At 32.5% G+C, this 25,331-nt stretch overlaps 1 protein-coding gene across 2 annotated transcripts in view; it reads left to right on the top strand.

Annotated features, from left to right (window-relative positions):
* LOC140439261 (monocarboxylate transporter 12-like) overlaps positions 1–25,331 on the top strand; it is a 448,050-nt gene that overhangs the window by 266,010 nt on the left and 156,709 nt on the right. The window contains exon 1 of one of the 2 annotated variants that reach the window (XM_072529063.1): positions 4,999–5,152. The exons of the other annotated variant lie outside the window; for it this stretch is intronic. The gene's annotated coding sequence lies outside the window, so the exon portion shown is untranslated. Of the gene's footprint in view, positions 1–4,998; positions 5,153–25,331 lie in introns of those variants that run through there. 2 annotated transcript variants of the gene reach the window in all.

Here is a 25,331-nt window from a genome sequence, read left to right as displayed (position 1 = left end):
CCGTTGTTTTTCTTCAATTGTATATCCTGTTGAATAGAACTTGTAGATGGTCGTCCTCGCTCATTTTCTGCTGAATCTTCGACTTCTGCTCCACTCAGCTTATCTTCAAATACCACTGGAATATTTGATACGTCTATATTTTCTACATCTGCATCATTATTCAAGTCTTCAATATCATTTACATCACAATCATCTTCACTATTATCCCAATTGTCGACTATAACTTGCAATTCTTTATCTGATAAAGGCCTCTTCATATACCAGCAAGACATCTAAAATGATACCCAAATTACATTATGTATCATAAATGATACAAACAAATTTTTTACCATACCTTTAAAAATAATAGTAGATGCTAAATAAAACTAATACTGGATCACTTGTGGATGTGTAATAAGCATAAAACGCAATTTTGCACATTCAATTTTGATTAATAACCACCTATAAAAAAATTTGAAACTCAGCGTTATCGTCAACACGACGGTTAAGTGATAACTGACTAATTCGCGCGTTTTATAAAATATTAGACGACGTTGCAAGGTTACAAAATGTGTATAATATAATAGAGTGGTATATATCGAATATGTTACATAGTGCTGTTTGGACTTAATATTATTTCACTGTGTTATACATGTAAATTCTCGGTATGTCTCATATATGATACATTGAGCAGTGTAGGGTTAAGTACAAATTATTACCTCAGTCAAAATGACCATTACGAGTTTCTCTGGCCCCGTACGATTTCAATTCCTCCGCTACAATTCAGAGTGATATAATGATTGCATTTTTTAATGAACTGCATCGGAAGAAACGAGAAGAAATTTTATTAATGATGCTTTATTGTCGTCTGTCAGTTTATTATGTATGAGTGTTTTTAACGAAGCACGAGCTTGGTCCTTTCGAGTTTATTTATACACAAAAAATGTATTATTATTTTTTTTCCGATGACGGGCTAAAATATAGCTTCTATCTTTTTCAGTAACTAAGCTAATAATCCGAAATTATATGAATATTTACGAGCATTCACAGAGATAAACACATTATTGAAAACGATTTATGTGTTGGAGATTTTTCAGTGATTTAATTTTAATTATTTAAATTTTTTAAAAATAAAAAGACTGATATGTTTTTGTGCACACTTATGACAAATCAAAGAATAGAAAAGTATTTTTAAAGGATGTAAAAACGTATTTCCTAGCTGAGCGCTTTCGGCTTACACAGCCATCCTCAGAGCTGTGGCAAGTTATAAAAAGCACCACTACTTAAGGGAGATCCCGTTTGATGGAAATATTCACAATTTTCCTTTATAAAGGTTAAGGTCATCATCATTATCATCCAGCCTTCATTTATCAAGTCCACTGCTAGACATAGGCCTCCCTTAAACTCCTCCATTATTTACGATTTTGTGCTTTTTGTTGCCCATTTTTGGTAATACGCCTGATGTCATCAGCCCAACGTCTCGGTGGTTTTTCTCTACTACGTTTGTCTGCTCTTGACCTCCAATTTGTCTCGTCGATCGTGAGTCGTGCATTCTCGCTACAGGGCTTACCTAGTTCCATTTCAGTTTCGATATGCGTTCCACAATACCAGCAATATCATCCTTCTTCACAGATCTTCGTTTCTTTATCGCTTCCGCAACGTCACTTCCAGCATAGACTGTTCCATTCGTCTCTGTGCCACTCCTAATTTCGATGCCGTAGTTTTGATTAGAGTAATAGTTTCTGCCATATAGGTCATGACAGGTAATACGCATTGGTCAAATACTTTTCTTTTGACGCTAATTGGCATATTGGTCATATGTGTGTCTCGCAGTTTTCCAAAGGCTGCCCACACTAAAGTAATTCGTCTTTAGATTTAGCATTTTTGGTTATCTCTGCTGATTTTTATTTCATTACCCAAATACGCATATTTCTCCACCAGTTCTACTACTTTGTCTTGAATAGTTAAATGATTATTGGGAACTTGTCTTGGTCAAGTTCATTGTGAGACCCTCGAACATGCAAAGTCCAATTCATTTAACATATCTGTGGCTTCCCCTAAACTATCGGTGATAAGGACAATGTCATCTGCGAAACGGAGATAGTAAAGCTTTTCGCCGTTACTCCTTTTTGGTCCCAATTGACCATGTTAAAGGCATACTCTAATGCCGTTATGAATAATTTCGGTGACAATGAATCTTCTTGCCTTACCCCACGTTTTATTTTTATTAGTCGGGTTTTATCCGTTATTACATTTATTGAAGGTTAAGCTACTTCTTTGAAAAAAACACATAGAAGACAGATCATTGGATCATTGGAGTTGAGGCGACAGACAGAATGATGAAGTTTACATGAGTTAGATTTTCTGTTTTGGTTCTGGTTCCTAACCTAACCTAACCTAACCTAACCTAACCTAACCTATATATATATATATATATATATATATATATATATATATATATATATATATATATATATATATATATATATGTAAATACTTTTTTCTTTTTGGGTGTGGTAGTCAATAAAAAATATAGCTTTGCTAAGGCGTACTATTTATTCTGAATCCAAGCTTTCGATGGTTTTTTGGCACCTTTATCAAGGTCTACAAAGAAAATTACTATGTTGTAACAATTTAAATGATGCAATAAAAACGCTATAAAAAACTTACCCGAATGTAAGATTCGTGGCATAAATAACAACGTTAAATAATATGATATGTACTGAAATTGCAACTAACCTTAAAAATGTTACTGTTTAAAAAGACACTTTGAAAATTAAAACATACGTTAAAAAGTTAAAAAACAAAATGAAAAACGACATGTTAAAACAGTTGTCGTTGCAAACTTGATTTCAGTCACATTTCACGAGCAGAAAGAGAAAGTGGGAGGACAATTATTGTTTAATAGTTTGAAGAAAATACAAAAAACAACTTTCAAACTAATATCTAACAAAATACTGTTTATGAATTTTGAGTACTACCAACTGTATTACCAACTTGAAATTGAGCGGGAAATTACAAATATTATTACATAATATAACATATTTTCTTCATATATCATATAGCTATAGCTATATAAAACCACCGAAAGCTTAGATTCAGAATAAATAGTACGCCTTAGCAGAGCTCTATTTTTTATTGACTACCACACCCAAAAAGAAAAAAGTATTTACATATTTTTTCCAAACTAGTCAAAAAATTTTGGACTACTTTTTCTTATATATATATATATATATATATATATATATATATATATATATATATATATATATATATATTTGTAATGCTGACAAGAGCTTAAAATATCTTGATATTTGGGGAGCATATTAAATTGCCCTGCCCTCTTCAAATCATATACTAAAATTAAAATTAGTAGGTACAGCTGTATTATTAACAAACGTTTTTTCATTTCCAATGTTATCTACAAAGTACCAGTGTTTAGACTGCGAAGGTTGCTATATTGTACAGACAAGCCAATGACTAAAACAACGTATTATCTAGCACAAAAGTAAAACCACATACGCTGTTGTCGAACATTTTTTGGTACAAACAGGAAATAATTATAAAAACAGGCTGTTTCTCGAAATATGTTATGAAACTCTTAAGCAGACACCAACCAACTGAGTAACATCTACTGTAATCTTCAGCAACATATTTAATTTAAAATTAATCTTAAGACAACGAGGCCGTAAACTGCAACAATAACTTTTTCCTGAAGAAATTTGATGTTATGGAAGAATTTACGGTCCGAATTGAATACAACAGCATTTTTTCCAAAACAAATCAAGGCGGTTCGAAAAGTTTGGTTTGTAAGAAATTCATCAAACGAAAATGTATGCCCAGTTAAATTATTTTTAAAATTAAGTAAAAAAAAGGGGACCAAAGATTTTATCAGACATTCTTTCTTACCGTTTACCCCAACTGTAAGGACGGAACTTAGTTTAAAAACTGTCCGCTTGGAATCAACACCGTATCTAATTGGACAGAAATGTTAGCTGAAAAAATTGGAATAGACACAAAAAAACAAAATAACAAACCATTCTCATCGATCTTCAGCTGTGTCAGCCTTGTTCAAGCAAGTTGTTTCTGAACAGGAGTTAATTAAATTAACGGGTCACTCAAATTCAAGCTCCCTAAAACCATATCTGCAGCTGGATTCCAGTCACTATCAGAAGTTGATCGAAAATATCAGAACAACAAATGAAGCTGGTCCTTGGAGTTTCCGAATGCTGCGGGTCATTAATACACAAAATCATGCTTTGGTAGAAAAGAATGGACAATTTGTCTAGCTTGTACATTTAATATTGTTAACAAATAAATAAAGATTATGTTTCGTTGATATGGGGCATTCATTGTCTCGTGAAATAGTTTTGTCGAATATCATTCGAGAGAAAATTATTTACCGGCAAAATTTTCTTCTGGTTTTATTCAGATTTGTTACCTTTTGGCAATATTCGCTTATGACATTTTGACAAAATCATTCAATTTAATTGTTAAAATTTAATTCGCGAAAGTTGCCAGGCAACAAACTTTCATACCAGTCAAAAATATTTCCGACAAAATTTTCTTTTCTTATGATATACGATAAAAATGTTTTCAGATGGAAAGATACGCTTTTCCTGTTCTTTTTTAGGATCAAGTTTGCTATTTTGGGATATGATTGGATTACATTACTATTTAAATATACATCTAAAAGGAAACAAAAACTCAAAGAATCTAATTAGCGATGTACTAGTACATGACTACATTCTATTATTTTATAACACGAAGTTTGTTATAACTAAGTACTAAGAAAGCTATTATTTTAATTTAAAAATTCTTTAAGGAACAATAGTAGAGTTATTTGACTATTAAAAAAATAAAAAATACGGAATAATTACATATTCCCGGAACCGTTTATTTTCCTGCAGACCTGCGAACGCCACGCCGGCCGGTTTTCATCAGCAGGCGCGTCCGCCAATCGGCCTGCAAAATCGACAACAAACACTTTCCACTACTTCTCTCCGACTTCATACTTCATCGTCAGTTCTTCTTGAGCGGCTTTCGCGATAGCTACGTTCTCTCGCCGTCACTGAGAGGTCCGCCACGTGTTTTTCATCGCGAGACGTTTGTTTTCTTGTCGGTTTCAGGAAAGTGCCACTATTCACAGGATGAGTAGCAGGAAACTCGGCAGGTGATAGTCAAACATAATATATTGATTTTTTATTTTTTTTTATATACTGAATTGGAGAAATGTCGTTGATATTTGTAGTTTTTTCACAATAGGGGAGATATTTACTGTATGTATTATACCATTGACATATTTAAAATTTTTACTGGGATTTTTTGTAATAAAAGCTATACAGTTTCAAAAACTCCCTCTTCATATTACTTTATTTTTAGGGATATTCTAAAAACCGTAAAATTGCTGGTTTCATTGTGTTATAAAGAGCTTTTCAGATTAAATTATCCACCTCAAATAACTTTTGAACTTCTAATTTTTAGGAAAAACGTAAAAACACGTCAATTAATATTTGAATTGGGAGATATTATATCATATTTAAGATTGCTGGGAAATGCACCCTCTCACCCCCCGTATCATCCATTTATTTTTTTTAATTACCTTCCCCTTTTTATTTTATATTTGGATTCTTCTTTTTGTACTGATTTTTTTACACTGATGTAGAAATTTAGAGCAACAGGGTCAGTTTGGTTTATTGGTCATAAAAAACGTAACCGGCAGGGACTTGTAAATAACGAAGCAATCCAAGTAGCCGTTTTAGGGCAAATTAACACAGTCACTATCAACAATAAGCAGAGAAATCGGTGTTTCATCTTCTACAGCCTTCTGAGTCCTCCATAAAGTTAAGTTTCATCCATATCAAATTAAATTAGTACAAGAGTTAAATAAAGAAGATTTTGATCTTCGTCTCTAATTTTGCGAATTAATGCATCATTAACAATCCACAATTTTTGTTAAACAATATTTGCTTTTCGGATGAATGCTCATTTTCATTAAATGGTTTGGTGAACAGACATAATTGCCGATTCTGGGCTGAGAGTGATCCACATATTGTACGTGAATTTCACACCCAGCATCCTCAAAGGTTAAACGTATGGTGTGGTATCCTAGATTATTCGGTGCCCATTATCGAACCTTTCTTTATCACCACAAACGTAAATGGTGTATCTTAAATTACTTAGGCAAGTGGTTGATCGTATTAGAACAATAGTAGAAAATTATGATAACCTTTCCGAAGATTTGGTTGTATTTCAATAGGATGGAGCTCCACACTTTGCTCTACCTGTGCGATAATTTTTAAACGAAACGTTTTCCGTTTGTTGGATAGGTAGAAGAGGACAGATGATGAATTGACCACCTAGGTCACCGGATTTAACACCCCTTGACTTTTTCTTATGTGGTATTTAAAAACAAAAATTAATGCTACTCAACCAGTTTTTCTCGATGATTTACGACAAATAATAGTGTTAAGCAATGTCAGAGAAGAATTTCAAAATTGACGATTGTACTATTGTATGGAAATGAATGGCAGTCATTTTAAACAATTATTGTAAAAATTTATGATAGTAAAATGTTCATTCTAAATGTTTGTAATAAAATTGTTAAAAAAATAATTTTTTTCAATCCAGTTTTCTTGCTTTTGTATTTATTTTTCTCATAAACTAACCACTTCAAACATCATGTGTTATACATTTATGAAATCAGTACAAAGAGAAGAATCCAAATGTCAAATAAAAAGAGGGGGAAGTAATTTAAAAAAAATTAAAGGGATGATGCGGGAGTGAGAGGGTGCATTTCCCAGCAAGCTTAAATATGATATTATAATGTCTCCCCTTCAAATATTAATTGACGTGTTTTTGCGTTTTTTCTAAAAATTAGATGTTTAAAAGTTATTTAAGGTGGATAGTTATATCTCAAAAGCACTATATCATTTTTAATCCTTGATTTTTAAATGTTTGGAAATAATATTAACTGTATGTAACCATTTGTTAAAGAAATATCTTGTAAGAGAATAAAACTTCAAATAAATTGAATAAATTCAAAGTTTTTGCTAACTAGCTTAGTATTAAACCAGTACAGTTTTCTAATAGATAGTTTTACTTTTTTTTCTTCTCGTAGCACTACAACCTGGGGTGGGTTTTGGTTGACTGTACAACTTGCTTCCATCTTGAATGGTTATCCATAATAGTTGGGTCAGTAGGTAGCCCCATTGTTCTTAGATCTGACCATATATTGTCTCTCCATCGCAATCGTGGACGTCCTAAGGGCCTTCTTCCTGTGGGGCTTCCTCCCATATTAACTTGGCAATGCGGTTATTAGGGACATCTTAGACGTTGGGATTGAATCTCTTGGACTATATCGCTCGATTTATACATCTGCTTGACCTCAGCATTTGTTCTCATTCGGTATTGGTTGCTATTAATATCGTGATACGGCCCAAAGATTCTTCTGAGGATTTTCCTTTAAAAACATCTAAGTTTCCTTTCAGTTTCTTTGGTCAGGGTCCACGTCTCACACCCATACATGAACACCGGTCTAATCACCGTTTTATACATTCTAATTATTTATGTTCGTGTTAGACTTTTAGATTTAATAGTATTGTGGAGGCTGTACATACATCTGTTTGCTGCCTGAATTCTTCCTTTAATCTCTTCCGCGATATCGTTATCTGCACTGTTGCTCCGAGATATTTAAAACTCTTCACTCTGTCAAAGTTATATGGGTCTATTGTAACATTTTGCCCTATTCTATCTCGTCTCTTTTGTCTGTTGATGCATATCTATTTGGTTTTCTCTTCGTTTACCCTTAGACCAGTTTTCATTGCCTCTACCTCCAATTTATTAAAAGTCTCCTTCACATTGGTGACTGTGTTTCCCACAATGTCAATGTCATCTGCGTATGCTAGTAGTAATTTTGGTTCATTTACTGTCAGTAATGCTGTTTTAAGGTGTGCTGCTCTTACTACTTTCTCCAGGATGATATTAAAAAGAAGGGGTGACAGCGCATCTCCTTGTTTAGGCCATTGCTTATTTCAAAAGATTCTGAGTTTTTTACCTATCCGTACTCTGGATCTACAGCTATTCACACATAACTTAACAAGCTGGATAATTTTTTTTAAGGAACTGAAAGTTCTACCATTGCATTCCACATCTGATTCCTATTAATGCTGTCGTACGCTTGCCGGAAATCTATGAAGAGATTATGGATAGTTCTATTAAATTCTTATCCTTTTTCAAGCAGCTGTCTTAGAGTAAATATCTGATCTATGGTCGATCAATGTTTTCTTGGTTATCAGGGAAACTATCAAGATTGAAAATAAAATTTCCAATTAACAAAAAAACTGTCGCAAACTTTAATTTCAACCCACATACAATCCGGCATTTTTAGAGAAATTAGCAAAAAAAACCTTTTTTGTGACACTCTTTGATACAGCTATCTAACTAACAAATACGTTTGATAAATGTGGTGATAACAGTATGCAGTAAACAAAATATGCAAAAGATTAAACGTCATTTTTTACTTATAGACAATTTACAGCGCAATCATAAATTGTGGAATAGGTCTCTTATCTTATAATTTAATTATTTTCGTATATAATATCATAAGAAAGAAAATTTTGCCGGCAATATTTTCGACTGGTATGAAAGTTTGTTGCCTGGCAATTGTCGCGAATTAAATTTTGACAGTGAAATCACGAGACGTCAGTCGAGTGATTTTGTCAATAAACACAGTTTATTAATAGAAATAATATTACTTAAAAAAATATACCCAGATTGATTTGTTATATTGCCTTTTTTTTCCTTTTTCTGCCTTTTAATACTACAAAACCTTAATTCAGTGCATAATACTGCTATCCGCCTCTGTTTAGGAGCTTTTCGTAGCAGTCCAGCTGAGAGCCTCTACCGCGAAGCCAACGAACCCTCTCTTTGGCTTAGGCGCCAATATCTCCTCCTTTCTTATAGTCTAATCTAATCTAATCCAGTACACACACTGTTGACATTACCCAACTATACTAGTACTCGCCCTCCTGCTCCACGCATACACACTATCGCCCTCCTACTTCCAACTTTAATACCACATATAAATTTATCCCTAACTAACCCTCTCCCGATCCCGCAGAATTCTCCTTGGACCAAAACTTTACCGAAATTTAATGTGTCACTTAAAAAGTTTAGTAAGGCAGAAACCAACCAGGATTTGATTAGGAAATCCTTACTAGAAATTCTTAATTTTAAGAAATTCGATCGGGTACTCTACACTGACGCATCAAAGAGCAAAACGGGGGTTGGTTGTGCGGTTACCACTACGGAAACAGTCGTTAGTTCATGTCAAATACCTGCTACATGCAGCGTTCACACTGGTGAACTGTATGCTATTTACCAAGCCTTCAAACTCTGTACAGCACCCAATCAACATATTGCCATCTGTACAGACTCCCTTGCCTCTATCCAATCCATCAACAATCTATTTACTAATCACCCTCTTGTAGAAAAAATCCATGACACTTACCAAAATCTTATCATCCACGACATCCATATCACTATCATATGGATTCCCTCTCACATCGGTATTATGGGTAACGACAACGCCGATCGCTTTGCCAAAGAAGCTGCTGTATCCAATTGTACACCACATAATATACAAATTGAAAGTGATCTAAAATCTAGTATAAAGAAACTCGTACGAAATTACTGGCAGAATCATTGGAAACAATCCACTACATTTTTACACCAAATAGATCAGACGATTGAGCGGTTCGTTATCCCTGGTATAACTAGAAATGAGATGGTTGTTGCTAGAAGATTACGTATCGGTCACACTAGATTTACACCTAAATAAGATGGTCACCTAAAGAATTCTACACCTAAGCCAATCTGTCACTATTGCCAATCTCCACTAAGCGTTCTACACATCCTTGTGGACTGCCCTTATTACAATAAACGACGCCAAGAACTGGGAATTAAGGGCGACATCACAGATATATTATCAAACCAGAATCAAGTCATCACAGCTATCCAGTTCCTGAAGCTAGAAAACTTACTAAATAATATATAACTATAGTATATTATAATAAGTAAGTGTACCTTATATATAATTGTATCCACGGTGCCTCGTGCTAATGGCCGAAGCTGTCACAAGCACGTTAAATTAAATAAAAAAAAAATTCTGCAAAACCGTCAATTAGTTTGTCATAATTAATAGTTGCTTAAAAACTCTTTCTATATAAAGTAATGATAAGCTATTTAATTGTTTAATTTAATCAGAATTGTAATTAAAATTGGGAATGTTGCAATAATATTATTTCCCTGAATAAATGACTACATGGATACTCGTACAGGTTAAATAATATTTTCTTTACTTTTAAAAGTCTTAAATTGTAATATATACTTAATTTTTCAGTTCTGCTAGGTTTAAATCTTGTTCATGTCCTTTTAATTTCTCTATTGAAGAGTATCTAACATCACTATCACGAAAAATTGTTTTGAATTTATTGTTAGTAGTTTTATTTCGTCAGATCTTTATACATTTTAATCAAATAAAAGGCAGATATCGAGCACAGATTTTAATAAATCTTTCGGCATTTCGTTAAAATTAGGCTATCCAAGAATATATAGAGTTTGTCATAAACATTAAATGATACAACACTAACACAAGGACAAACAGTTTAAAAATTATTAAAAATCAACGAAGCTACATATTGGGTGGCATCACTCAATCAACCGAAGAGAGAATCATTCTAAACATTTAAATTAACTCGCATATAGACGCATATAAATAAAGACGCATCAACCTATAGAAAGTTCATTTTTTTTTATTCAGTATGTCGGCATTTTTACACGAATTTTAAAACAAAATTAAATGTCCCACGATCCTTAAAGCCCGAGTTAGCAGTATTTTTTTTATTTTTCGATTTTACCGTTTCAAAAACTGAATTTATAAATTCAAAATAAAAGTCACGTCAGAAAAGAAGTTTAAGAATGAAGAGTCTTGGTGGTGGTCTAACGAAGTTCAAGAGAAAATCAGAGAGCTGAGCTACAATACGCTTAGCTCAGTTTCTGACTTTACAACAAAAATTGGCACAAAATAGAGACTTAATGAGGTAAGATAATATTTATGAGACAGATTGTTTACTACCTCGTTATGTATTAAATAAACCATTACGTATTATACTGCACAATATATTTGCAGTAACAGTACCAACTCAGTTTCTATATATTAAATTTTTGTAAGCTAAAAATATAAAATGAAGGTATTTTTAAGAAATATTGCTTCAATTCACATAAAATACAAAAGTGTAGACTTATAAAAAAAGGAAGCTTATATCCAGCGCTCAATATTTATTGCTTTTAATATTGATCTCATTTTTCTTTGAGTGTCTCGTAGGCGTCTATTCTTAAAATAAAATGTTCTTGATTGAGATTAGTGGAGTGTGGAAATGATAAAGTATACATCTATTTGTTCTACATTCATAACATCAACTGGTCATTGACAAATTTATGACTATTAATTTTATATACACATTTTTATTATTAACTTCAACTATTTGTTTCCGTAAGTTTTTTTTAGATATGTACCGGATAGATTATATTATCTACATATTCCTGTCTATATATATATATATATATATATATATATATATATATATATATATATATATATAATAGTGAAACAATAGTCTTGGTATAAAAATGTAGAAGGAAAATGCCACAAATCAACAGAAACTATTTCTATTCAAACACAAAATTAAATTAAATAATAGCCATTGACTACTGGTCTACATACAATTTCGCCAATTGTCGTCGACTTTTTCGTGGGGCACATAAACCTCTTCTTGAACTACCCATTGTAAAAACTATGAACACTCTGGTTTGTCAATAGTCTGAATCTAAATAAATTTTGTCCATTTAATAAGCACTAAATTCCCGTTGTCGTTTTACCACTATGACCTAACCGAGAGAGTGTAGGGTATATGCCTGGTAGCTAGAGAGATAACTATTAGCAAAACTTCGAGATTTTCTTAAAAAAGTTTAAACAAAATAGCTGCTTTGTGTTACACTTCATGTTAAAAGTAAAAACAAATTCGGAAAGTGGGAAAAATTCTATAGTGACATAAACTTTTAATTATTTTTAACGTTAATTTTAAAGTAATTACTATTTAAATGGGAATAAGCCACAATTAAAGATTAAAGTATGTTTATTGACGTTTCAATTTCCACTTCGGAAATCGTTCTCAAAATACAAACATTAGTAAATTAAACAAATTTTGTTTTTTTGTTACTTGGTGAAAAATTCTTTTAATAATTTAATTTTATCTGACTCATCTATATTGACAATTCAGACATACATTATACATTTTAAAGTAGACGACTTTAAAATAATATTGCCAATATTGTTGAGTTGCCAATTTTAAACAAAAAATATTTAAAAAAAGATATTGTTTAAATAATTTATTAATTTATAAAGTGTTAGTGCACTAGAATTTTTTAAGACCTATCATATAAAAAAAAGAATTATCTCAATATCTGCCATAGTTTTTGCGTTATTTTATTTAAACTTTTACATTGGAATATAACTATGCCCAATATAACGAGGAACGGCCTTAATGAAGGACTTATTTTACATTGTTCGATAAAATCTCGTAAGTTTTTTATTTTTTGCATATAATGTTGAGTCTTTAGGAACTTTATATAGTATTATGCAGTTCCTAAAGACTCAGGTGCTGTTATAAAATATCTTTGTCATTTCTATTAAATCAATCTGATCTTTTTTTCAATAATTTCAAAAAATTTATTTTATCCTTATTATAAAAAAATTACCCTTATTATAAAAGGCTAAAGTTGTATCACATTCAGTAAAGGAATGTGATAAAGCTATAAACCCTATTCCAAAGCTTGTAGATGAATATATTAACGATGGGACATTTTGTTTTCTTAACTAGGAAAAAATTTATAGCCTTTAAAGGGTGTCGTTTACAGGGATGCAAAAGATGCTAATGCGAATTTTGAAAGGATAATAACGGTTCATTTATAAGCTACAAAAATTTAAAAAAAAAACAAAAAATTCAGTACTTTTCAAGTATTTTTAATAGTTTTCAGTTATTTTGATAAAGAAGACGAAATTTTTTAAAATTACAAAAATAATTTTTCCCCTATAACCATAATTGTTTTCAGAATAAAGAATTCTAAATCGTTAATTCGTTTTCGAGATACGTTTAGTTGTTTATAAAAATTCTTAAAAATATATACATTTTGCAGAGCCAGAACTTTTTTGTGAGGAAGATAGAGATCTAATTCTAAACCGATTCTCTTTTTGGTCAATTAAATTTTTATGTAGAAATAAAAATATTTGACTTCAAAATGTTTCAACCCCTTATTTATTGCTTTGAAATTGGGTCAAATTTTGTGTTATAAATTAATTAGAGCTAGAGCACTCCCAAATGTGTGTACATTACACACATTTTTAACTTATCGATTCTTATAGCTGTCAAAAGTCATTTCAAAAATAAAAAATGGCGAAAAAGGACATTTTTGCACTTTCAATCGTTTTTTTCACATTTAAAGTGTCATAAAAAAATTAAAACCCACAGTTTGGAGTTGCGAACACTTGGGAGTTACTCCAGCCATTGCTCTTCATAACTCTGAGCTGTTTTCAAAAATGCTTTCAAAAATTTACTAATTAATGCACTTTTTTCTCCACGGGATATATATGTTTTTTGTCTATAATGGTTTTATTTACTACATAGCCTAGAATTTGCTTTCTTTGCTCGGTGTGTAAATCAATTTTTCCGCCATCTGATATTATTCTATTGTTCTTGGGGCATTTTAATATTAAATATAATCTTGAATGGGAATCAACCATAATTTTACTTTAAAATGCATCTATTGTGACGTTTCGGTTTCCACTTCGATCATCGGTCTTAAAATACCTTTTAGTTACCAAACACCTTAGTTTTGTAGAGTTTTGCCAGCAGCTGTGGATGGTTAACTATGTCATAAGCTGCAGTTAGGTCTATGAACGTTACCCCTGTTATTTCATTCCGTTCAAAACCATGTCCAATGCATAGACATAGACTGATCGTTGCAATACCAGTCCGTTCCACCTAAGTATTCAATACCAGTACCAATGAGAAGGTCTTCTTCTTCTTCTTAAAGTGCCCTCTCCTCAATGGAGGTTGGCTACTACAATTTTAAAATATTCTCTATCTTCAGCTGTTCTTATTAGCTGTTCAAAATTTATTGTCGGATTCGAATTTATTCCCTGTCCATTGTCGGATGTTTCTGAGCCACGATAGTCTTTTCCTTCCTAGGCCTCTCTTTCCCTCGATTTTTCCTTTCACTATAAGTTGGGCATATTGGTACTTATTATTTCTCAGTATGTGGCCTAGGTATGATGTTTTTCTAACTTTTACTGTGTTAAAAAGTTCTCTTTCCTTGCCTATTCTATGCAGCACTTCTTCGTTTGAGGTATGCGATGTCCATGAAATTTTAGGCATTCTCCGGTAGATCCACATTTCAAAGGCCTCCAATTTATTTACGGTTGATGTTTTTAGAGTCCACGTTTCAACTGCATATAGAAGAGTCGACCAGACTCTTCCGACCCAGTAGCATTTTGATAAACGTAGTCGAATTTCAAGTTTTATTCGAGAATCACAAAGCAGTTTTTTTATTTTTTCGAAAGATTTTCTGGCCTGTTCTATTCTCGATCTTATTTCTAGATCAGGATTTAGGCTGCTATCGATCCAACATCCCAGGTACTTAAATCTATTGACCTGTTCTAAAATGTGCCCATTTATTGTGCAAGGTTGAGGTACGTTTTGGTTTTTTCGGATTGACATCACTTTGGTTTTTTTAATGTTTATTTTCATACCAAATTGCTCACACGTCGAGTTGGTCTTGATGAGAAGGTCATGTGGTCGATAAACCCGGCTTATTAGATAGAGATGCAGGGACTGCTTTGCTTCAATTTTCTCTGTCGCACTGGGGGAACAGGCTGATATTGTAACGATCAATCTATATTGTATTATATGTCTATGGTTCAATGTAATGGGTAAGGTTAAGGGTTTGGCTACACAAGGAATCTGAACCCTGTTATTCTGGAATAAGTTTAGTCTCCTAAATAAATAAATAGAAAATCTCCTTGCTTAAAGAAATCAATAGAAAATCTACTCTCTTTATTGTAGATGGATTATATTAATTTTTATTTCGAAATCAATCAAAATATTGATATACTCTTGTTAATCCAATGAACTACAAGTATCCTTCTCTATTATACTTGATTGATTTCTCAACTTGCTAAGAGTATAATCAAATAATAATCTTTCTCATCAATGATCTTGATGGTAATTCTGCTTTTTGATAATCGCTTTAAATTTATTGATGATTTTTATAGTAAGCTCTAACGTTGTAACTAGAAAATTTACGGCTTCGTCATTACATGATCGGTGCTTTATTTATTGTTTATCTTTACGATAAACATTATTTAATTTAAACATTTTGTTGTAATGTTAGCTTGGTTTAATTAACTGAACTTATTTTAAAAAAATGTTTAAATCTAAAACTTTCAATAAAGTTGACAGGTTAGGAAAATAGGTCAGATTTTTGTTTGCAGTATTTATTGGTTAAATCTGCTACATTTAGCTTGGTAACAAGTTAATCTAATTAATAGTTATCTCGTAATAGTATAATGTCATTAAATCAAATTGTCATTTTACGCCAGATTTCTGAAAATTGCCGTGGCAGTCGACGTGTTAATATTATGATAAAGACTTGTATTTACATAGGTATCGAATTTTAATTAAAGATTTCTAGATGAGATATTGCCTTCTATTAATGAGTCTCTTCTTCTTCTTATGCTCTGCTCGATTATCGTACGTTGGCTATCAAATTGGCTATACTAATATCGTTGACGGCAGCTCAGAAGGATGTAGAGGATCTGTTAGACCATTCTTTCTGGTTTTTAATCATGACGTTTGTCTTCGATCTGGCCCTCTTCTTCTATCTATAATCGAGTAGACTTTCTACATGTAAAGCCTTCTTTGGAATTTAAATATTCTCAGTAATAATTCTTCTTCTTTCAGTGCCTATTCGTTCCGAATATTGGCAATCATTCTGGCTATAATTATTTTATTGACTGATGCTTTAAATAGATTCGTTGTTGTTGTGGAGAACCATTTCCTCAGGTTCTTCAACCATGATATTCTCCTTCTCCCAATTCCTCGCTTTCCGAATACTTTACCCTGTAGGATTACCTTCAGTAATCTGTATTTAGTGCTGTTTCTCATTATATGTCCGAGATATTCCAACTTTCTCCTTTTAATGGTATACATCACCTCTCTTTCTTTGCCCACTCTTCGTAATACGGTCTCGTTGGTTATCTTGTCTGTCCATGATATCCTTAGAATTCGCCTGTATAGCCACATCTCGAAGGCTTCAAGTTTTTTCTCCATTGCTTCAGTTAGTGTCCAGGATTCAACTCCGTAATACAATATTGAGAAGATATAACATCGTAGGAGCCTTACTTTTATCTCCAGATTAAGATTGTGGCTTTTAAAGAGTTTGGCCATGTTATTGAATGCACTCCTAGCCTTCTCTATTCTACATTTTATTTCCTGTGAGTGATCCCATTGTTCATTTACTGTTGTTCCAAGATAGTTATACTGTTTTACTCGGTCCACTCTTGTATTATTGATAAGTAGTTGAGCGTCTCTAACTTTATTTTTGCTGATGATCATAAATTTAGTTTTTGTTATATTTACTTGAAGTCCAAATCTTTCACTTACTTCATTTACTTTGTTTATCAGTTGCTGTAAACTGTTCAAACTGTCTGCAAAAATAACGGTGTCGTCTGCATAACGGATGTTGTTTAGGCGTTCTCCATTTAGAAGTATTCCATGTTCGCATTTTTCCAAGGCTTCACTAAATATTTTCTCTGAATATAGATTAAATAATATAGGTCAAAGTATACAACCTTGTCTAACGCCTCGTAGAATCTGGATCATTTCCGTTGGTTCACCTCCAAAATTCGTTCTTATTGTGGCTGATTGGTTCCAGTATAAATTTTGTATTATACGCCGATCTTTATCATCCATTTGGGCTTTTGTTATAATATCCATCATTTTTTGGTGTTGAACTGTATCAAATGCTTTTTGGTAGTCCACAAAGCAGGTGTAAATATCGCAAGTCATATCTCTGCATCTTTGAAATAATACTTGTAGACTAAACAGTGCATCTCTTGTACCTACGCCCTTCATGAATCCAAACTGTGTGTCTTGTATTCTCTCTTCGCATAGCTTGTATATTCTACGATGTATAATTTTAAGAAAGAGTTTTAATGTATGGCTCATTAGACTTATTAGCCTATATTCTCCGCACTTTTTTGCTCCCTGTTTTGGTAAGGTAATAAATTCTGAAAGTAGCCAATCTTTTGGGATATTGCCTGTGTCATAGATATTATTGAAGATTTTACATAGTACTCTTAAAGATTCATCATCAAGAAGTTTAAGAAATTCAGATTGTACTCCGTCTGGTCCTGGAGCTCTACCTTCTTTTAGTGATATTATGGCTGCTCTTATTTCTGCCACTAGTATAGGTGGTCCTGTTTCCGTAGGTATTGGGGGCTGGTTCTCTCTCTCATCAAAAAATAAGTTTCTTATGTAATTTTTCCAGGTATCCTTGATACTCTCTTTGTCCACGATTATCTCTCCATTGTCATTAACAAGTTTACTTATTCTTCTGTTTTTACATTTACCTGTAATTTCTCTTACCTTCTTATGCACGTTGAAGTCGTCGTATTTACTTTGGAGAATTTCGATTTCTTGCCATTTTTTCTCCAGTTCTTTCTGTTTGGCTTCTCTGATCTTTCTCTGTATCTCTCGCTGTAATGTTTTATACATGGAGTTATCGTTCTTGTTTTTCCTTCTTTCTTCCATTGGTTGCAGAATCTCTGTCGTCATCCATGTCTTATTCTTACCTTCTTCGTTCTTCATAAAATTGTCTTTAATGTCGTCTATTGTTTTCTTAAGGGATTCTATCTTATCTTCTGTGCTTTCCGTTGTATTATCGATTTCTTTAAATTTTCTATTTAATGTTTTGCTGACTATTTCTTTTACTTCGCTACATTTCAGTTTTCTCATGTCATGTTTTTTTACAGTTTTTCCGCGTATTTTCTTTAACTTAGTTCTATACACGCCCACTAAAGGATTGTGGTCAGATTGAATATCAGCGCCTGGGTAGGTTTTAATACTGTTGAAACTATTTCGATATCTTTTGTTAACAAGCATATATAGTCTATTTAATTTCTAATAATAACGTATTCTCCGTTGTCTCTAGGTGATAATATAATATCTCTAATATAGTATCTCTCAGTAATAATATCCTTTATAAAAAAGTTTAATTCGAACAAATTCTGAATTATCACTATTACGTGAAAATTATAACTGACACCTTTGTTTTTGATATCCTTTTCTATTTATTATCGTTCTTATTTTTTTAAACAGCTCTAGTTTTTGCACTTATTATGTAATTACATCCCACCCATGTTTAGGCATGTCCAGTAATAACGTTCTAAAAACAAGCCACGCCATACACTTATTACGAATACTAATATGTCACTGGTGTCTGTAAATATGATAAATTAACAACACTGGCGGTCACTCGCAATATCAAAATTGAAAAGTGCATTAAGCATGCTTTCGTGAAGTACATTTTTCTTGTGTGCAGTCCTACTCATTTCTGCATGGAGTTATTTTGATTATAGTCAGGGTGCCTTCGAAGAATTTGGTCTGTTGTTTATTAAAAACTGAATAAAAGAGAATCAGAGCAAAACAATCGCATAAAGGGACATGCGATTGTTTTGCTCTGATTGCCTTTTATCCATACAAAAAGATTTACGTACTAATAGTAATACTCCTAATAATCCTTTCTTTATTCACTCCTGTACAAATTAAACATATACAAATATAATAGAACACAGTAAAATTAATTGTAGTCAAATCAAAAATATTAGTTACGTATATTAAAAATTTCTCCAAATATATAATAGTTATCGCCAGTTAAATGGCACGAGCACCCTTTTCTTTTGGTCAAAATTATCGTTCTTCCATTTGAAGGGTACAGGGGAAAAATATCGGGATGAATAGCAAAAATTTTAATTTTTTGTTTTAATAATTCAGTTGGATAGGTTGTATTCTGTACTTCACTGTACGTAAATAACATTGATTAAAAATGAGTTGTGTACCATACAGGACACATGGGTATCTATAAGGAGAAGAGGGGGAATGGCATGACATTACCATGAATAAAACAAAAGAAGTTTAGGTTTGCTTTTATGGCCATCCATGGTATAACCAAGAAAAAAATGAAGGTCTTTCAAAAATCTTATAAATTGACATGTTTCCAAGAGCAAAGCATTCTTCATTACCTATAGTTTATTTTTATGAACGAGAGAGTAATTAGCATAATTTTAACTGGTAGCTCCGACCACTCCATGGGCGTGCTCAAGATTAATTGAAAAATTACTTTGAATAATTGTAAAAAATAAATGAATTATTTCAGTGTTATAAAGTGTTATGTGTATGTAAACAAAAGTGACCTCTTTTATCACACACTTTATTAGAACTGACTGGCCTACATTAAAAAGGGTTTTAAAAAATTCACATTTTTTTTAATTTTTAAAAATTACAAAAGAGAAAAAGAGTTTTTAAAACCGTCTAAGGTATGTTAAATAGATGAATAAAAATATTAATATAAAACTTACAGCTACTTGTTACAAATCCAAATCAAATTCAGAAGATGAACTTTCAGAACCAAGATTTATAATAACTGGCTCGATCATTTTATCAGTAATATTGTCCAGCTTCCACATTTTTTCCTCTTCTTTAATAGTGTGATTTACTGCCTTTTCCCAGTTTTCAGGTTTTACATTATTTACGGCCTCCAAAAACAACTGTTTAACATCATGAATTTTAAAAGTGGTATTTTTTCTTGAAAGTTCACTCTTTATCTGTGCCCATACCCGTTCAATCGGGTTTAATTCACAATGATATGGTGGGGATCTAAGTACTGTCATTCCACGATTTTTGGCAATTTCATCAATTTCGTATTTTTTAAATTTTTCTTTATGAACGGCACACAACGAATAAAGTTCCTTTCTTATAGATCCGGGATGGTACGTAATATTTTTTGAACTCAGCCAATTCTGCAAGTCTTTTTTTAACCACTTGGTTGTGGGAAGTCCTTCTATAAGTCTGGAGTGATAACTTGCATTATCCATTACTATTACACAGTTCTTAGGAAGAAGATCTATCATTTGTTCGAACCATTCTTGAAAGACATCAGCGTTCATGTCTTCATGGTAGTCACCGGTACGAGTTGATTCAAAAGTTAATAAACCACCTTCAACAAAACCGTCTGAACTGCCAATGTGTACTATTATCAGCCTGCGTCCCTTTCCTGATGGTGGGTTTAAACCAGTAGATAAGTTATTTACAAAAGCGTGCCTTTGACTTGTAACAGTTTCATCCTGCCAAAATTTATTTGGTGTATGACCCTCGTTGATCCATGTTTCATCAAGATAAAATATTTTTCTTTTTTGGTTTCTCATTTCCTTTATGGTTCTTAGAAAATGTCTTCTCCATATGACAATATCGCTTCTTTCTAATAAAATAGACTTTCTGGGATTCTTTTTCCAGCGGAAGCCTATTTCTTTTAAAAGTTTCCATAACGTACTTCGACTCATTTCTGGGTAATCCTTATCATCTCGAACTGAGACAAGAACTTTATCCAATGTTGGAAATTCTTGTCTAAAGAAGAATTCATGCACTTTCCGTCGAAGTCCTTCTTTAAAATGATATTCTATTTGAAATTTTGGTTTCCCTGGAGCATTACGTGGCATTTGAAAACTACCACATTTCTCTTCTTTAATAACTCTGTAAATCGTAGATTTCCCAACACCAAGTGTACTGCTAACTAACTCAACGGTCTCATAAACACTTTCACATAAACGTTTGTCTGTAAATGATTTAAAACAATTAAATATTAATGTTTTTTCATTAACTGTTAGAGGACCAATTTTTCGGCGTTTACACGGCACTTCCAAATTTTCCATAACACTAGTATACACAATAAACTGCACCTTGCAACTGAAGTACCTACTTTTAGTGAACTGTTAAGAATTTTGAATACGCCACTTGGACCTTCCTACAAAATGGAAAAACCCACTATCACATTTTCTGTGGAATAAGTTTAGAAGGTAATTATCTAGTCAATTACTGTCGTAGATTCCTGGAATTAAAGAATTAAATGTTTGATTGTTGAAACCCTTACTTCGTGGAATGCACTCATTTCAGATAAAATAAAACGTTTTATTTTATCTAAAGAATTAAACTTTATTTTGCAAATAGGTAGGTACTTATTAAACTTTTATTGGTTATATATAACCAATAAAATAAACATCTTACATTTCTTGCAAATTCATTAGTACCTGTTAACCTCCATCACTCCGACACTGGCAACCTTATTTAGGGATTAGTAACGCTCACAACTATTGTATTCTATTCTGCTCCAACCTTTATACCTGGTGGTCATACTTAATTTAAAATTGTTTTCCTATATACTTCTGTAAACTTGTTGACAAATATCTGTTTTTCATTGAGTCACCCGTATCAACAGTTTAGGGATTGGCATACATAATTTATTGTTTTATTACTCTCTCATACATAAAAATACACTATAGGAAACTTTATTCCGTTCAGAGTCTTATAAATAAATTAAAACCAAAAATTTTCTTTTACACTGACTAAAGGGTTGTTCCTAACATCAGCTATAACCACCACAGAGTCGGATTAAAAAATTCACTAATTAATGGGAAGTTTTTAACTTACAGCCTTAGTACTAAACCGTGATACAATCCCACCGTCTCACATGAAATTTATATTCCTCCTATATCTATCCGGACACTATTAGTAGTTACTTGATCATATTCCATATACATCTTGTGTTAAAACACAGTTAATTAAACCTATAACAATAAGTTCCCCCATTAACCAAAGTTAAAATAACTGCGATGACGTCTAATCACCGTTAGTGAACGAAACCTAAAGAAAAAGAAGCCAATTAGTCGGTTTTGAGCTTTCTGTTAGACATCACGCATTTAGAAATGTTGTTCATTCAATGTTTTCAAGACACAAGATCTCGTACTATTTAAGATAATTGTGATTCGTGTATGTACTTACGTATCCCGTTGGATTTAATATTTATAGCTACACGGCGAACCAGTTTAATTTTTCATTCAGCACACACCGATAATAAGACCGATATCGGGATTACTTTTGATCGACTCGATTAATTTCACGAATGTCTTTTTTAATTAATCTTGAAACCAGATATGTTGAACGACATATTTTATAAGTGTACTCGTATATACGGTTTCGTTCAGCGTTCTTAATAAATATCATCCTTTCAGAATACCACATTGGTCTAGCGTATTCAAAAATGGATCTTACGTAAAGAGTGTAAAGTTTACAGAATGACTGCATCAAAATTCTCGAAAAACACCTCCGAATAAGATATAGTCTGGAGTTCACAGTCTGGGTATTTTTTACCAATTCGAAGCACTACACATTTTTCCGCACTTAACGGTAGTAACCACTGGGAACACCAAGTGAAAATAGAGTCCAATTCCATTTGGAGGATAAGCTGGTTTGTGATTGGATTGGCATATATTTTTGTGTCATCAGCATAGAACAATATTTTACTTGAAATATAATAAGGAACATCGCTGGTATACATTTGAAGAAGCAGAGGTCCAAGGTACTCTACTTTCCACTAACCTGTCTTGTGAGAAAGATTCGCCAACTCTAACTTTGTAATGTCGATCTGTCATAAAATCATCTATCCAACGAAGTAAAGTACTGCAAACTCCGAAATGTTCTAGCTTATGTAAACGTCTTCGCTTAGATACACGGTCAAAGGCTTTAGAAAAATGTAAATAAATAACGTCAACCGGCTGCGAACTATTAAGGGATGACATCCAGTCGTTAACACAATGTAGAAGATTGGTTAGAGTGGAGCGACCAGAGACAAATCCATGTTGTTGTGTTGAAATAACATATTCCTGGAGAAGGAATTTGGTCATCTCCTCGGAAATAATGGCTTCCATGACTTTGCCAACTACTGACAGTAAGCTAATTGGACGATAATTGTTGGGGTCGAGTTTGTTGCCTTTTTTAAAAATAGAAGTGACGGATTCTAATTTCCAACTAGGGGGTAAGGAAGTCTGGATAAAAGAAGTTTGCATAATTAGGGTATTGCAAGCGTATCTGTATATTTTTAACAGTTTTGGTGTTACCCCGCCTAAACCAGCTGTGAATTCAACTTGGGGTAAGGATGCTCCGACACGATCAAAGTTAATAGCATGTAGATAGCCATCATTCGATTCTTTAGTAAAAACCTGTGAAAATGCTAAAGAGAGAGTTTCCGAAGATTCTTTGTCAGAAGAGCATAAAGTCTGGTTGGATTTTTAAAGTAGAGGAATGGAATGGAATTTTTATATATATAATACAATGTTTGTATTTTGAGAATGATTTCCGAAGTGGAAATTGAAACGTCAAAAAACTTTAACTTTAACCTTTAATTGTGGCTTATTGACATTCGAATAATAATTACTTTGAAATTCTACAGGAAAATAGCTTCAGAACAATATTTGTACTTTTTTAATGTTACCACTTTCAATAACACTTTCTTCAAAATTTTGTCTTAGAGTTTTTAGCGATGTTTGTAAGTTATTTAAAAATCTGCGGTGGTTTTGGAAATCACTGAGAAGAACGGTGTGTTTAAATCTTGGTAATCAGAGCCTGCTACATTATATTAATGAGTTTTGACTAGTCAGCTAGTCAGTTTTGACATTACCAGCCTATGCACTCATGTGTCTCTGAAAAATACCTTATAAATAATAAGAAACACACTACATAGAGAACTATGATACATTAACAACAACAACCAAACTAAATTTATCTGTTATAATGGAGCTATTAGCACTAGGTAGAGACAACACTTATTTTTAATTAGACAACGAATTTTAAAATTCAACTCTTTTCAAAGTTTAATTTCCATTCCACTAATATTTGGGGCTGGTTGTGTTGTTGTCTGCTAATGTTCATAAACTTTGTTTTATAAATATTGATTCTTAGGCCAAATACATTCTATTGTATTCTATCGATTTCTTTATAGGATATCAATGATGTAAAGACATAAGTATAGGGATTCTCTCGTACCCATTGCGTTTATAAAACCAAATTGACTTTGACCGCTAACTTGTTTAAGTTTTTTGTGCATATTCTTGAATAAAATATATCCAAACCTCACTGCTTACTGTATGGTAGCGTCTGATAAAAATTTGAAACATTTATGTAATTAAGTTTTATGTCTGATGCTGCAAAAAAGCAGTAGGAGAAACTGACCAAAACGTGACTATTGGTCAAAAATTATATAAAGAAAAATTTGGTAAAAAACTAGAAGAAATTGGGTCGGTAAATCGATGAGAATCAATATAACAAGTCTAAAAAGCATTGAAAATTACTTCTTTTTCTTTTTTTCTTTATGTAGACATGACTCTGTTTGTCTTTCAATGTGCCTCCAGTAAGTTGTCGTTCCATCGTTTTCGTGGCCTTTTTACTGGTTGTAGAAAGTCTTCTTATTGGGGAACAGTCTCTTGCCGTCTTTTCTACACTATTTGTTGTCAATCGGCTGGTATGATCGTTCCATTCTACTCTTGTATTTTTTACCCAGTCCTTAATGTTCTCCACATTGCGCCTACGTCGTATATCTGTACTTTTAGTTCGGCCCTATAGTGTTTTACCATAAAGTTTTCTAAGTTTTTTCATCTCTGTTGTTTCTAATATCCTTTTTGTCCTCTCTGTGTCAGGTGGTGTTTCTTTCGCATATGTCATTATTGGTGTGATGACTGTTTTGCAAATTTTGCCTTTTGTTTCTTTTCCAAAATTTTTATTTCTCCATATTGTTTCATTCGGGCGACCTGCGGATCTGTTTACTCTATTACTGTATATCTATATCTATATTTTACTTTATATAAATTAATTTTAGTGTTGTGTTTGATAAATTAATTCCTCTGTAATTTTCCGGATCCGGTTTGTCTCCCTTTCTGAAGAGAGTTATTAGGATGCTTGATCTCCATTCTTGAGGAATTCTGTTTTGTTCTATTATTTTTTTTTGATTAGTTTTAATAGTTGTTTGGTCATATCTGATTCTCCGTACTTTAGGAGTTCGTTCCGTATTCTGTCCTTTCCTGGTGATTTTCTATTTTTTAATTTCCTTGATGCTTTCTTTAGCTCTTC

The sequence above is a fragment of the Diabrotica undecimpunctata genome, chromosome 4 (assembly GCF_040954645.1).
Source record: "Diabrotica undecimpunctata isolate CICGRU chromosome 4, icDiaUnde3, whole genome shotgun sequence".
In the NCBI taxonomy this organism is placed as follows: Eukaryota; Metazoa; Arthropoda; class Insecta; order Coleoptera; family Chrysomelidae; genus Diabrotica; species Diabrotica undecimpunctata.
Note: the sequence above shows the minus strand (reverse complement) of the source record. Positions and strands in the feature narration are given on the sequence as shown.